Raw genomic sequence first — 13,811 nt, 5'->3', positions numbered from 1 at the left:
ACCCACATGGGAGACACGGATGGAGTTCCCAGCTCCCTGCTTTGTCCTGGCCCAGATCGGCTATCATGGGCACTGGGGAGTGAACCAGCTGATGGGAACTCTCTCTCTAAGGGCAGGGGTTTCAGTTCTTGGGGTCAAGAGGCTGCCTGGGATGCCTACATCCCATATCAGAGTGCTGGTTTGAGTCCTGGCTATTCTCTCTTCCTGCTAATGTGACTGTGCAGATGATGGCCCAAATGCATGAGCGACTTGGATGGAGTTCTCAGCTCTTGGTTCCAGACTGGTCCAACCCTGGCTGTTGTAGGCATTTGGGGAGTTAAGCAGCAGAGGGAAAATATTTCTCTCTCTATTCCTGTCATTTTCTTCAGATGAAAAAAAATAAACATTTTTTTAAAAATCTGTCTTTTCTGTCTCTTTGCCTTTAGAATAAAAATAAACTTGAAAATGTTTTAGTTTCAAAATCAAAGGCTGTCACAGGGCTCTCCTGTCATCAGATGGACCAGCCCACCTGAACTGAGAAAGCCAACTTCATTTTTATTTCTTATTTCAAAGACTCTGTACAAAAAACATATTGGTATTTCTTGAATAAACTCGACTGAAGTCTAATTTCTATGTAATCAACTGCACCTATGGCAATGGACTGAATACTTGTGTTCTCCCAGCATTCCTATGTTGAATTTTGGAACCTCAGCTCCAAGGTGAGGTTGTTGGGAGCTGGAACCTTTGGGCAGTGATTATAAAAGATACTCCGGGGTGGGTATTGTGGCACGGAGGGATAAAGCCTCACTTGGGATGTCAGCATCCCATATTGGAGTGACTGGCTTGAGTCCTGGCTGCTACATTTCCAATCCTGTGAAGGCTCCTGGAAAGGCAGTAGGTAATGTCCCAAGACTTGGGTCCCTGCCACCCACGTGGAAAACTTGGATTGAGTTCTGTGCTCCTGGCTTTGGCCTGGCCCAGCCCTAGCTGTTGCGGGCATTTGGGGGGAAATACAGAGATCTCTGTATCCACCTTCTGTCTCTCTGTCCCTCTGCTTCTCAAATAAATAAAATTAAATTTAAAAATTTAAAGGTATTAGAGTGAAAAATCAAGTGGTGTGGGTTCCTGCAGGATGGGTGATGTGACAGCAGGTTGGAGTGCCCTGGACTACAGGGGTTGAGCAATTCTTTCCTTTCTCCAGATTTCATGAGCTTGGGCGAGCCTCTCACATTCAGAAACCACCACAAAATGACAGTAGCATATCTGATCTTTACTTCACCATGCCTTAAGGTCATCTCTTGGGACCAGAACTGTGGTGCAGTGAGTTAAGCCACCACCTGTGATGCCAGCATCCTAAATGGGCACCAGTTTTGTGTCCTGTCTGTTCCACTTCCCCTGCTAATTACCTGGAAAAAGTAGTGGAAGATGGCCCAAGTGTTTGGGCCCCTGCCACCCACATAGGAGACTCAGATAAAGTTCCTGGCTCCTGGCTCTGTCCTGACCCAGCACTGGCCATTGTAGCCATCTTGGGCATGAACCAGCAAACAGGAGCGCTCTCTCTCTCTCATTCTCTCTCTCTCTCGCTCTCTCTCTCTCTTTCAAATAAATAAATAAATCTTAAATAGTTACCAACTCCTAAGTGCTTTTCACTGAAATTGGGTGGCTTCTCTTTCTCATTCATTCAAATTGCTTCTTCCCCAGCAGATGGAAAATCCATCTTTCTCTCTCTCCCCGCATCTCAGGGTGGGAAAAAAAGATTTTGCTTTTTTCTACAGCACTAGACACTGTGCACAAGGAAAGGAGTGATTTCCCAAGCAGTGGGCAGCATGGCCTTGTGGCTCTGTGACACAGCGTGGCGTGATGGTCAGGCAGGCTGAGCAAACGCCTGCTTGTCCATGGCAGGTAACTGTGGCTCTGCACCAAGCGTCTTTCCATTGTCATCAGCACAGGGCACCGTAAAGCATTTCGTACGTATAAACGTGGGTGAGAGCAATAGGGGGAGATTCTCGGGGGGACACTGGGTGCTGTGGGTCGTGGCTCTGGTCTCTCTTTAGCATCTCCTGTGACGACGGTCATAGAGTTCTTCTGTAAGAGATTCCCCAGCCTGCATCCCAAACACTGTGCTCAGTCATGTAGCAAAGCAAGGCGGTAAAGAAACCGGCACTCACGTCCATCACACGGGTGCCTGGAGCCCCCTGCTGTTGGGGAAACCCCCACTACCTGCCTTTCAGGGTTTGGGTTTTCCGTGATCTGATTTCACAAGCCCCTGGGTGACTTCTAAGGAGGGCCCTGGTGAGGCTCAGGAGCCGACGGCCCATCAGAGCGGGCCCCACACGGTGGAGAACAGGAGAAACCCTGACCTCTCTATGGTACCGGCGCCTCCTCTCCAGGTGTTGTGTAGAGTCCTCCCCTCCCCAACAAGAACCTCCACCTGCCTCACAGAGGGTTCAGAGTGATCTCACTGCCCTCTGTACTGCAGGTAAGCTCGGGGCCTGCAGAGAATTCAAACCACCAGGCCTGCTGCAGATGAGCCACGCAGAGAGCCGTGGCCATATGCTTGTCATGTGGGAACTGACACCAGCATGACAGCCACAGGCAAGAGATTTACAGGACACTCACCCCGCGCTAGGCAGGGACCTGAGTACATGTCAAACGTCCACTCTTTTTATTTTTTAAGATTTATTTATTCATTTGAAAGGCAGAGTTAGAGAGAGAGAGAGAGAGAGAGAGAGAGAGGTCTTCCATCTGCTGGTTTACTCCCCAAATGGCTGCAATGGCCAGAGCTGAACCAATCCGAAGCCAGGAGCCAGGAGCTTCCTCTGGATCTCCCACGTGGGTGCAGGGGCCCAAGGACTTGGACCACCTTGCAATGCTTTCCCATGTCATAGCAAAGAGCTGGATTGGAAGAGGAATAGCCAGGACTTGAACTGGCACCCATATGGGATGCTGGCACTGCAGGCGGTGGCTTTACCCACTATGCCACAGCATTAGCCACCATATATCCACTCTTTCTAAAACTTTTTATTTATTTATTTCCATTTTATTTGAAAGAGATCTTTCATCTGCTGGTTCCCTCTCCAAATGCCCACAATAGCTGGGGGCTGGGCCATACCAAACCCAGGAACCTGGAACTCCCGTCTGGGTCTCCTCCAGGGGTGGCAGGGACTCAAGTACTCCAGCCATCACTGCTGCCTCCCAGGGTGTGCGTCAGCAGGAAGCTGGATTACAAACGGAGGAGCCAGGACGTGGACCAGGCACTATAGGGGATGCAGGTGTCCCAAGCAGCAGCTTCACCCCTGGGCCGGACACCTGCCCCTCAAAGGTTCACTCTTGAGCTCTGTCCTCAGGCCCCAGCATGGACAGAGTCTGAATTCCATCCAGTCTCAGATAGAGACACATGCCAGGTAACAGGAGGCAGGAAAGTGAGAGCCTAGACACAGGACTCACTGAGCGCCTCCTGACCTGCCTCGTGTCGGTCTCCTGGTCTCACTATGCATCCTGTTCCACTCCAAACCACTCAGGAGCAAGGTGTGTCCGCCCCCTCACAGCAAAGGCCCTCTACTACCCAGTTAGGAACCTCCCCAACCTTCGTGCTTGCTCAGAAGAGCCCAGTATGGGGGACCTAGGACCTTCCTGGGGTGGCGGTAGTGAGCAACACTGTCATTTTGAGTATGTGGAGTGCAACAGAAGGAACTGCACCAGGGTCGACGCTGTGGCGCAGAGGGTAAAAGCACTGGCATCCCATGTGGGCGCCAGTTCTGGTCCCGGTTGCTCCTCTTCCGATCTGGCTCTCTGCTGTGGCCTGGGAAAGCAGTGGAGGATGGCCCAGGTCCTTGGGCCTCTGCACCCATGTGGGAGACCCTTAGAGGGCTTGGGCTCCTGCCTTCGGATCAGTGCAGCCGTTGCGGCCATCTGGGGAGTGAGCCAGCGGATGGAAGACCTCTCTCTCTCTCTCTGCCTCTCTCTGCAACTCTTTCTTTATTTGAAATATTAAAAAAAAAAAAAAAAAAGGAACTGGACCAGCGCAGAACCCCGATGCAGACTCAGGAGGATGAGCCAGAACTCTGACCCAGGCATATCAAAGCGCTGTGTGCCTAGGGGAACCACCACCCCTCCCCACCTGATAAAATCCCTTGCCCGGCTCCCTGCGTGGAGGCAGCATGGGGAACCCCCTCCCACCCTGCTGTCTGTCTCCCTTGTGCTCCAGCAGCAGCCCAGTAAACCTCGTCTGGTTGCATGTTGGCTTCTGTAGGAAAAAAGGCAGAGCTTTCTCTTTCCTGGGACATCTGCAGGCTTGGAATCCCTCCCCGTCTCCTTGGAGGTGCTCCTGCTTCCAGCAATCCAGCCTTGCTTCCACTTCTGACCCCAGGCATGGCTCAAATATTTTTCTCTGCGGTACCTGCTTTCCTGCCCCATCATCATCATCCCTCAACTCACCAGGTGCCCTGGGGTCCCACTTGTCTTCCCCGAGCCATATGGGTTCTAGATCATTAGAACATCGATAGACAGGGGCCAGCATGGTGGTGCAGAAGGTTAACCCTCCACCTGCAGTGCCAGCATCTCATATGGGCACCGGTTCAAGTCCCAGCTGCTCTACTTGCCATCCAGATCCCTGCTGATGCGTCTGGGAAAGCAGTGAACGAGGGAACAGGTACTTGGGCCCTTTCACCCATGTGAAGCTCCTGGCTCCTGGCTTTGGCCTGGCCCAGCCCCAGCTGGTGCGGACGTTTAGGGAGTATTTCTGCCTTTCAAAAAACATAAATCTTAAAAAAAAAAAAAAAAAAAGTGACAGGCAGCAGTGCGAGCCTAAGCTGTCACGCTTGGTGTCCTCTGTGGGATGGGGGATGGGGGACGTGAAGACCCTCAAGGCACAGGGAAGGCTCCAAGTGCTCCTGCCCCCGGCTGCAGGGTGAACGCTCTGGAGTCCTCTCACTGTGGCTAAAGAAAAACCCACGAGCAGCCTCTCCAGGGTCACAGTTTTTCTTTTCTTTGTATCTCCTGCAGCAAACAACGATGCCCACACAGCAGGCACTCAATGAATGAGTACTGGGTAATGAATGAATGAGAGACTCAGGCCAGTCAGCTCTCCCTTCAGATGCCCACACAGCAGGCACTCAATGAATGAGTACTGGGTAATGAATGAGAGACTCAGGCCAGTCAGCTCTCCCTTCACAAAGCTCCAGGGCCCCAGGAGGAATGGGCAAGCAGCTGGTGGGTATTTCTAAGTAGATGCTGAGTAGAGAGATGGTGACCATCAATGTGCTCATGTAGTGGGATCAAGAAATCCTTTGTCCATCTGTCAAGGACAGTGTGAGGTCACACGTTTGAGGACAAGGGCAGAAATGGGCCATCCTTCGGATTCCTGTCGGGTGAAAATGTCACACCAGCTCAGGCTCTCATCGACACTGTGGGTGGGGTCATTTCCAGGTGATGGGAGAAATGCGGCTCCCCCTGTTCCCAGGGCTCAAACCCCTCCCCAACCACCCCACTCCCTCTCCCCACCCCCCCAGGTAATCCAACCTCCTCCGGGCCTGGAACCCTCCTCCTGCAGCCAGAGCCCCCACTGCCACCACCATCCCCAGGGAACATCCCCACGTGACAACACACAAGGGCAGAGATGAGCCAGTGCAGACGGAAGAGGGCTACCTGCTAAGTCTGTTCTTCCACAGGGAAGGAGAAAAACTACCCACAGCCGAGCTCGGGTGTGTGATGTCGGCGCCACCTCAATGCCTAGAAGGTCAACGCTGCAGGAGAGGTCGGCCCGACGGGTGTGACAGACGCAGGGTGCTCACGTTTTTATCATTTGTTTTTCTTCATTTGAAAGGCAGAGACACAGAGAGAGATCTCTCCTCTGTTGGTTCATTCCCAAGCGCTCCTAACAGTGAGGGCCGGGCCAGGCTGGGGTCAAGAGCTGGGAACTCCATCCAGGTCTCCCGTGTGGGTGGCAGGGGCCCAGCCGCTGAGCCATCACCAGCTGCCTCCCAGCATGCGCATGAGCCGCAAACTGGAATTGAGGGCAGAGCCAGGACTTGAACCCGGGGGCTCAGACCCGGACGGGGGCATCCCAAGGGGCATCCTAACCACTGCCCCAGGGCTTGCCTGAGACATTTTCTAAGCTTCCCTTGCCCAAGGCAAGGCTCTTGGCCATCTGGCCATTGGGCCACCCGTGAGCTCTGGAACCCGGTCTCCTGGTTCCCCTGGCTCCGTGCCGAGTCCCCGGCTCGGGGTGCCGCACTTGCTGTTCCCTCTGCCTGGCCGCGCCACAGCAGGTGTCCCCATGGCCTTCGTCCCCTAGCTCCGAGCCTTACCTCCCAGGCCCCCGGACACCCTGTTGGCACCACAGCCCCTCCCGCCCTGTCTCCTACCGCTCCCTGATTTCTCTCTCTGCATGGACTTGGCGCCTCCTTCCATCATTTTGAAACCTATCATTAGGAGGTTAAAGGAAAAGGAATGGATATTTCAAGTGTCAACATTAGGTCTTCAAAAGCCAAATGTCATCACTTTTTAAACTAGAAATGAAAAGACCATTGAAACATCCTACAGGTTTTAATTTCTTAAAAAAATAAACATCTCTAGCAACAATCTAAGTAAAAACCTTTGCTCCATTTTTATTTAAGTGGAAGGTTCTTGAGAAAACCCCTGTGGATTATCTGCTGCTGTGATCTGAGCATTTCTTGTGCTGACTTCCTAAGAACCCACTGTTAGGAATTACAGATGCATGCAAGTCCCTGCCAGGGCTGTTAGTCCGTGTCTTGCTCCGACTTCATAGGGAGCCACTACCGTTATGTCATTCCACAAGCCTACATAAGCTGCATAGACTCAGTCCAACTTTTTTGTCTTACCCAAGGAGCTGTTTTTGGTGACCTGTGTGTCTTGGACCCATCTGATCTAGTGTTTATGCTCGTTGGTATTGTTTCTGGTCTATTACCCAAGGAGCCATTTTTTGTGACCTGTGTGTCTTGGATCCATCTAACCTAGTGTTTAAGCTCGTTGGTATTGTTTGTTTCTGGTCTATTTTGTTTATTCTTTTTCCCATTTTTTTTTCTACCTACTTTTTTTTTGCCCATTTTGGGCAGGTTTTTTCCCCTTCCCCTTCATGTTTAGTTAAACAGCACTGTTAGATTTCTCAGTATTAGTGTAGTTATGGAGTGGGTTTTTTTCTTTGCAGTTTCCCGTTTTATTTAGGTAGCACTTAGTCCTGCTGCTTAGTATTGTTAGTGTATATGGGATAACTAGTACTGCAGAGAGCCACACTGGCAGTCAGTACCCTTGGTATCTGTTTGTTCTATAGGTATCCTAGTAGGGTAGTTGATTAACTAGCATCGTTGAGAGAGTAGTTCAGAGAGAGTGGTTTAGAGAGAGTGGTTAGGTGGATGCCAGGGGGGAAGGCCCTGAGGCTTTCCATCATGTAACGCTCAGGACGGGTACCACGTCCTGCCCTCGTTGGCCAGGGTAGCTCCCCGTGATGCTCCCCGTGTGGTGACTGGGAAGCCTGTGGCTGGGACATTGCTCCTGGGAAATCACAGCAAGCCCTCCCGTTCGTGGCAGCTGAAGAGAGAAGTGGCCGTGCTGTAGAGTCTCCTGAGGGTGAGGCACACAACCAAGCACGTGTTCCTGGTACTGGAGCCCACATGCAGGGGTGATCTCTGGAATTGCATGATGGGGCAGGGCGCCCACAGGAGGATGAAGCCAAGTCCCTGTTTAGCCAGACCCGTCGGCTGAAGACTCCTGCCATGCGAACCGCGAGGCGCGTAAGGACCTGAACAAGCCATTGTTGGGTTCCCATTTGAACATCAAATTGGCTGACCTTGGCCTCAGCTGCTGACTGCCTGAGGGAAAACTGGTGAGGAGGTTTCACAGAACCCCACAGTACTGTGCCCTAGAAGTGTTCTGGCAAGAGGGCTCCGATGCTTTCGAGGCTGACATTATGGAGCCTGGGGGTGATCCTGTTCGTGACGGCAGTGGTCCTGTCCTGTGGGAGGAACCTGGGGGAGCCGCGGGACTGTGTCTTATGCGGTTGCTATGTGCTGCCATGTCCTGTCGACCCAGTCCTGAGGGACCTCCTGGGATGGCTGCGAGAGGCCCACGGCAGAGCTGGCGAGGGTTCACTGGTGGTTTCGCACCTGCCAAGGAGAAGCCAAGGAGAATGAGGTCACCCTCATGGAGCCCCTGGGTCCTCCCCGGGATACAGAAGCCCGAGAGTACCTGGCGGGTCGGGGCTCGCTGCCAGGTACTGGAGTGGTGATGCAGTGAGGTCCTGGCTGGCTGCCACAGCGCATGTCCCCGAGCAGGTCCATGCCAGGGAGGAGGGCACATCTCCTGCTGCAGCCTCCTGTCACAGCCTCGCTGTCCTGTGGAGCACACCTGCACACAGCGACTGGAGAAAGGGCTAGAGTGAGCCTACCCTTCCCATCTCCCAGCCCCTGATGCCGCAGGGCCCCAGAGCCAATGTCCAATGGAGCCCGCACGCTTGACTCCCCCCTACCTGGGCAGCTGCACAAGAAGCCCTAGTCCCAGCCCAGTCCCTGAGCCAGGCCTGTGGCCTCCATCTCTGCCCCAGCACCAGTACTGGTGGGGACCCCATGGAGCCAGCAGGTGAGCCCGAGGAGGCTGGGACCTCAGCCACAGCTTCTCTGGAGAGCCAAGACCTGCAGGGCGTCCGCAGGAGGTTCTGCTGGGTTCCGCCCACCGATGAGCCACATCCTGCCAGCCCTAGCAACTGGCCCTGGTGTCTGTCTGTCTGCTGCAGAAAAGTGACCCTCCTGTAGGCACACTGGGGGCAAGTGAAGGGGTGAGCTGGGCTGCCTGGCGGTTGTCATTTTCTTGAGCATTCTGCGAATGCTTCTCATCAACAAACATCATAACTGCATATATGGATTGGGTCCCATGTGGTATTGGCATCCATGTGCGCCGTGGCAAGGTCCAGTGGAGCTGACTGGCACACAGATCAGCCCAGAAAGACAAACGCTGTCCAATTTTACTGCCGTGGGGATTCCAGAAAGGTTGATCTCATAGAAGTCGAGACTCGAGCGATGGTTCCCAGAGGCTGCGGTGGGAGATGAGGAGACAGGGAGGGAGGGAGAGAGGGAGGGAGGGAGAGGCTCGAAGTGAACACAGTTGCACAGATGCAAGGGGCACAGGTTCTGGTACGGCAGGGAGGTCGCGGTCTAAGTGATGTGCATTGCAGCAGAGCTGAGAGTATCCATATCCAATGCCTCCCCTCCCTGCCAATGGAAGACAAGGCCTGCTCTCAGGGCCAAGGACCCTAACATCCTGGTGTGTGGGACTGACCAGCTGTGGACCCCGTGCAGGTGCGAGCCAGGCAGGAAGTCCATGTGCCGTGTGCTTGGCGTGCCCAGTCCAAGGCCTTGACTCAGCAGAGGACGGGACAGGCCAAGTGCCCGGGGATTCTCTGCAAGGCGTTCGGGTCAGTAGGGCCCCTGGCAGCACCCTGGCCTTCCAAAGCTATCTGTGCAAGTCAGGAGGGCCCTTGGACTCCACTGGAAGAAGCTGTGGGGGTGTGGCCCTTCCCCCAGCCCTGTTCATCCCCCTACATGTTCCTTGTGGAGGGGAGATAGTTCTTAGTGAACGACACTTTCAAATCTGTCAGTAAAATGGACGCTCCCCCAAGATGGATCACAGTTCTTGGGTGGCTCTGCACCCTCCTGGCACAGATCTGGGGCTGTGCATGATCTAGCTGGAGCAGGTAGTCAGTCATACTTGGAGTTACATGGAAAAGTGACTTCAGAGAAGTATCAAGGTCACCCCAAGTGACAAGGGATTCACAGCGGTCCTGCAGGGCAGGACGGCAGACACTGCGTGGTCTCCTGGTGCACGGTACCTGGGCACCATTGTCAGAAGGGCCACCGGGAACACGAGATCCTGCTGAAATGTGTCAATCCCGCCCCAAGCTCCACCCACAATGGTAAAGCCCCAAGAAGCAGCGCCTGTGGGGAGAGAGGTGGCCTGGGTGAGGCCCCCAGGAGGCCGGGGTCACTGCTTAGCTGAGTTTCCCGACTGGATCGTGCCCATGTCTTGGGCCTTCCCAAGATGTCGTTTCCTCCCCTGGGAGCTCTGGCCTGGGGCAGTCCCTCTGGGGAGCTCGGCCCAGGCCCGGGCCTCCAGCTGGCCTTGATCCTGAAGGCCAGAGAGGAGACTGCTGGCAGCGGACACTGGCGGACTGGCAGGAGGGGTCCTTGCTAAGGCAGGTCCCAGGGTCCCAGGCGCCCAGTGTCTCCATGAGAGCAGTGAACAGGAGGTTTGGGACGTGCCTCGGGGCTTCCTCCAGGGAAGCCTTGCCCGTGCACTGCAAGTGGTCATGGCCAGAAATGGCCTGGGGGCTCCCTGGCCAGGTAAGATCGGCCTTCACCTGGGGGAAGGGCTGGGGCAGCAAGCAGCAGGCTGGGGACACGCGGCAGGCTTGTCGTCCAGCTGCCTCCAGCGTGCATTCTCTCTATACCCAGCAGCCCAGTGTGGGCGCCCAGTGTCCTGAGAATCTCATTCTTCAACTGGGTCTTCACTGGTTACCTTGGAATAAAAGCTGTCACTGCGTATGTGTGCAAATGCCACATTACATACATCACTTTCACTGCTTTTGGAAGAGTTACTGAAATGCTAAATTAGATTGGAAAGCAACTAAGGTTTTTTTTTTTGTGTGTGTGTGTGTGTGTGTTTGTTTTGGTTTGGTTTGGTTTTCTTTGGAGGGCTAGAGAGATGGACAAAGAGAGGGCGAGCAGGAGCACTGGTACCTTCTGGGCAACTCCCCAAAGGCTCTCAATGGCTGAGGCTGAGCAAAGGTCAAAACCAGGAGCCAGGAACCCCGCCCAGGGTCTCACAGAGGTGGCAGGAACCCAGCTACTGGAGCCACGGCTCTGCCTCCCGGGGTCTGCTCTAGCAGGGAGCTGTGGTCAGAAGCCAGGGCCGTGCATCAAACCCAGGCTCCCTGGGATGTGCGTGTCTCAACAGCTGGGCTAAACACCCACTGCAATGAACACTTTCGCATGTTTAACAATTCCCGTGATTCCTATCTTTGCCTTTATACATGGATGGAATAGCCTCATATTTATCCAAAGTCTCTACTGTTTCCCATTTCATGTTTTCTCCCACGTTAGATTCTCTGCTGGTGCCTCTGTGCTCCGTGCTGGTTTCCTCAAACACTGGGGGATTCCTGGACGCAGGTCCTCTGCACACTTGAGCCCCTCCAGGTCGCCCGTGAGCAGACCGTCTCCTGCAACGAGCGGGGAGGGGGGGGGGGCACAGCTCCTCAGCTGTCTTGGGTACTGGGGCCTCTTCGAGTCCTGCCCTGCCCTGCCCATGTCCTGCCTACACCCCCCTAGAAGCAGACACATCTCCCTGTTGTTGGCACAGAATTACTCATAAAAACATTTAAAAGGGGGCAGGCGCCACGGCTCACTAGGTTAATCCTCCACCTGCGGCGCCGGCACCCCGGGTTCTTGTCCTGGTTGGGGAACCAATTCTGTCCTGGCTGCTCCTCTTCCAGGCCAGCTCTCTGCTGTGGCCCGGGAAGGCAGTGGAGGATGGCCCAAGTGCTCGGGCCCTGTACCTGCATGGGAGACCAGGAGGAAGCACCTGGCTCCTGGCTTCGGATCGGTGCAGCACTCAGGCCGTAGCAGCCATTTGGGGGGGTGAACCAACAGAAGAAAGACCTTTGTTTCTCTCTCTCTCTCTCTCTCTCTCTCTCTCTCGGTCTAGCTCTGCCTGTGGGGGGAAAAAAAAAAAGAGAGAGAGAGAGAGAGAATAGGAGATCACCCTGGAAGGTCTTTTAAATTGAGAAATGATTCACGCCCACAACATTCGCCCACTTACCTGCAATGTGGTGTGTTCTGGTCATATCCACCGAGCTGTGCCACCATTGCCACTACCAAATTCCACAACATTTTTATCCCCTCAAAACAAACCCTGTACCCACTGCATCCGACCAAACTCTCCCCACCCCGGTCCCCCGCAACCACTGCTGCTCTCTCTGGCTCTGTCACTCCCGACGTCTCATGTGAACGGATCACGCAACACAGGCTCTGTCACTACGGGTCAGGGTTCACCCATGCCACGGCACGGACCCATGTGTCGTGCCTTTTCATGGCTGAGTGGTACTCCTCTGTGTGAAGGGACCACATTTTGTTTATGCCTCCGCTTGTCACTTGAGAGGCACGTGGGCTGTCTCCACTTTCTGGCTATTGTGAATAAAGCCACGTAGGAGTTTTTGAGTGGCTGTGTGGCTTCAGTTGAGTAGACACCTGGGAGCGAAATCGACGGTCACGTGAACCTCAGAGGCCTTTGTGTTTTTTTTTTTGGTAGAAGAAATTGGACAGTATCTTCCTTTTCAGAATCACCACCTTTCTCAAGCTTCACTTCTCAGTACTTCCCCCCCGCCCTGTAGGCACACCAGCGGCAAATACCATCCCTGGCTTCTCAAAGGGACCCACTGTCCATCAACCGGAAAGCTCCGGAACAAGGACCAGGCCGCTGCCCCAGGGGGATCTGATGCTTCCAAAGCCGGCTCAAGGAGACCCCCGAAGGCTGTTTTTCTCTCAGGACCACACTTCCCTGTCCTAACTCCTCCCTCGTCCACCGAGGCCAGCCCACCGAGGCCAGACGACTTTGCGACCTACCGGCTCACCGCCCTCCCCAGCCTGCCCCTGGCACCTGCTCCGCCAGCCCCTCAGCCCAGCGGCTGAAGCCCAGAGCCGAGCCTCCCCTCCCCCTGCCCTCCCCTTCCCTCCGCACCCCTCCCTCCCCTCCCTTCCCCATCCGCTCCCCTCCCTTCCCCTCGCCCCACTCCCTTCCGCTGAGCTCCCCTCCCCCTCACCCCAGTCCCCTCACCCCAGTCCCCTCCGCTGCGCTCCCCTCCCCTCTCCTCCGCACCCCTCCCCTCCCTTCCCCATCCGCTCCCCTCCCTTCCCCTCGCCCCACTCTCCTCCACTCCCCTCCGCTGCGCTCCCCTCCCCTTCCCTCCGCACCCCTCCCTTCCCTTCCCCATCTGCTCCCCTCCCCTCCCCTCGCCCCACTCCCCTCCACTCCCCTCCGCTGAGCTCCCCTCCCCCTCGCCCCAGTCCCCTCCGCTGCGCTCCCCTCCCCTCTCCTCCCATCCGCTCCCCTCCCTTCCCCTCGCCCCACTCTCCTCCTCTCTCCTCCCCTGCCCTCCCGTCCGCGTTCCCGCGGGGCGCCGCTTCCAGGAGTCCCGAGCCCTCACCTCGGGGTCTGCCACTCCCGCTCGCCCCTCAGCCGCTGGCCGCCCCTCGGCCCAACGGCCTCCGTCTCCGCTTCCGTCGGATTCGTCGGTTGCACCGGACCCTCGCGGTGGCCTCAACCGTCTCCGCGAGGCCCCTCCCTCGCCGCGGCCGGCGCTGCCACCCGGCCCTCTCGTCAGCCTCAGCCGCTGCTCACCTGCACGGGCGGAGGTGGGCTCCTCGACCCCCCTCGAGTGCGCTTCGTGGCCGTCGGCGGCGCCGGGGACGCTCGGGGCCTCGCCAGACCGCTTCCCATCGCGCGGCGTGGGCGGAGCCCGAGCACGGCCCGTTGGGCGCCGTGGGCGGAGCTCGCGGCGGGGGGCGGAGCCCGAACACGGCCGTTGGGCGCCGTGGGCGGGGCTCGCGGCGGGGGGCGGAGCCCGAGCACGGCCCGTTGGGCGCCGTGGTTGGAGCTTGTGGCGGGGGGCGGAGCACGAGCACGGCCCGTTGGGCGCCGTGGGCGGAGCTCGCGGCGGGGGGCGGAGCCCGAGCACTGCCCGTTGGGCGCCGTGGGCGGGGCTCGCGGCGGGGGGGCGGAGCCCGAGCACGGCCCGTTGGGCGCCGTGGTTGGAGCTTGTGGCGGGG

The 13,811-nt window shown here is 56.2% G+C and overlaps 1 long non-coding RNA gene across 1 annotated transcript; it reads right to left on the bottom strand.

Moving 5' to 3' along the window:
- Positions 1–6,557: 6,557 nt before the first annotated feature.
- On the bottom strand, positions 6,558–13,475 carry LOC133758320 (uncharacterized). Its single transcript, XR_009865786.1, has 3 exons — positions 13,384–13,475; positions 8,185–8,356; positions 6,558–8,102 (listed from the first exon to the last, which is right to left on the bottom strand). It is a non-coding gene; the product is annotated as an uncharacterized LOC133758320 (long non-coding RNA).
- Between the last annotated feature and the right edge of the window lie 336 nt (positions 13,476–13,811).

The sequence above is a fragment of the Lepus europaeus genome, chromosome 4 (assembly GCF_033115175.1).
Source record: "Lepus europaeus isolate LE1 chromosome 4, mLepTim1.pri, whole genome shotgun sequence".
Lineage (NCBI taxonomy): Eukaryota > Metazoa > Chordata > Mammalia > Lagomorpha > Leporidae > Lepus > Lepus europaeus.
Note: the sequence above shows the minus strand (reverse complement) of the source record. Positions and strands in the feature narration are given on the sequence as shown.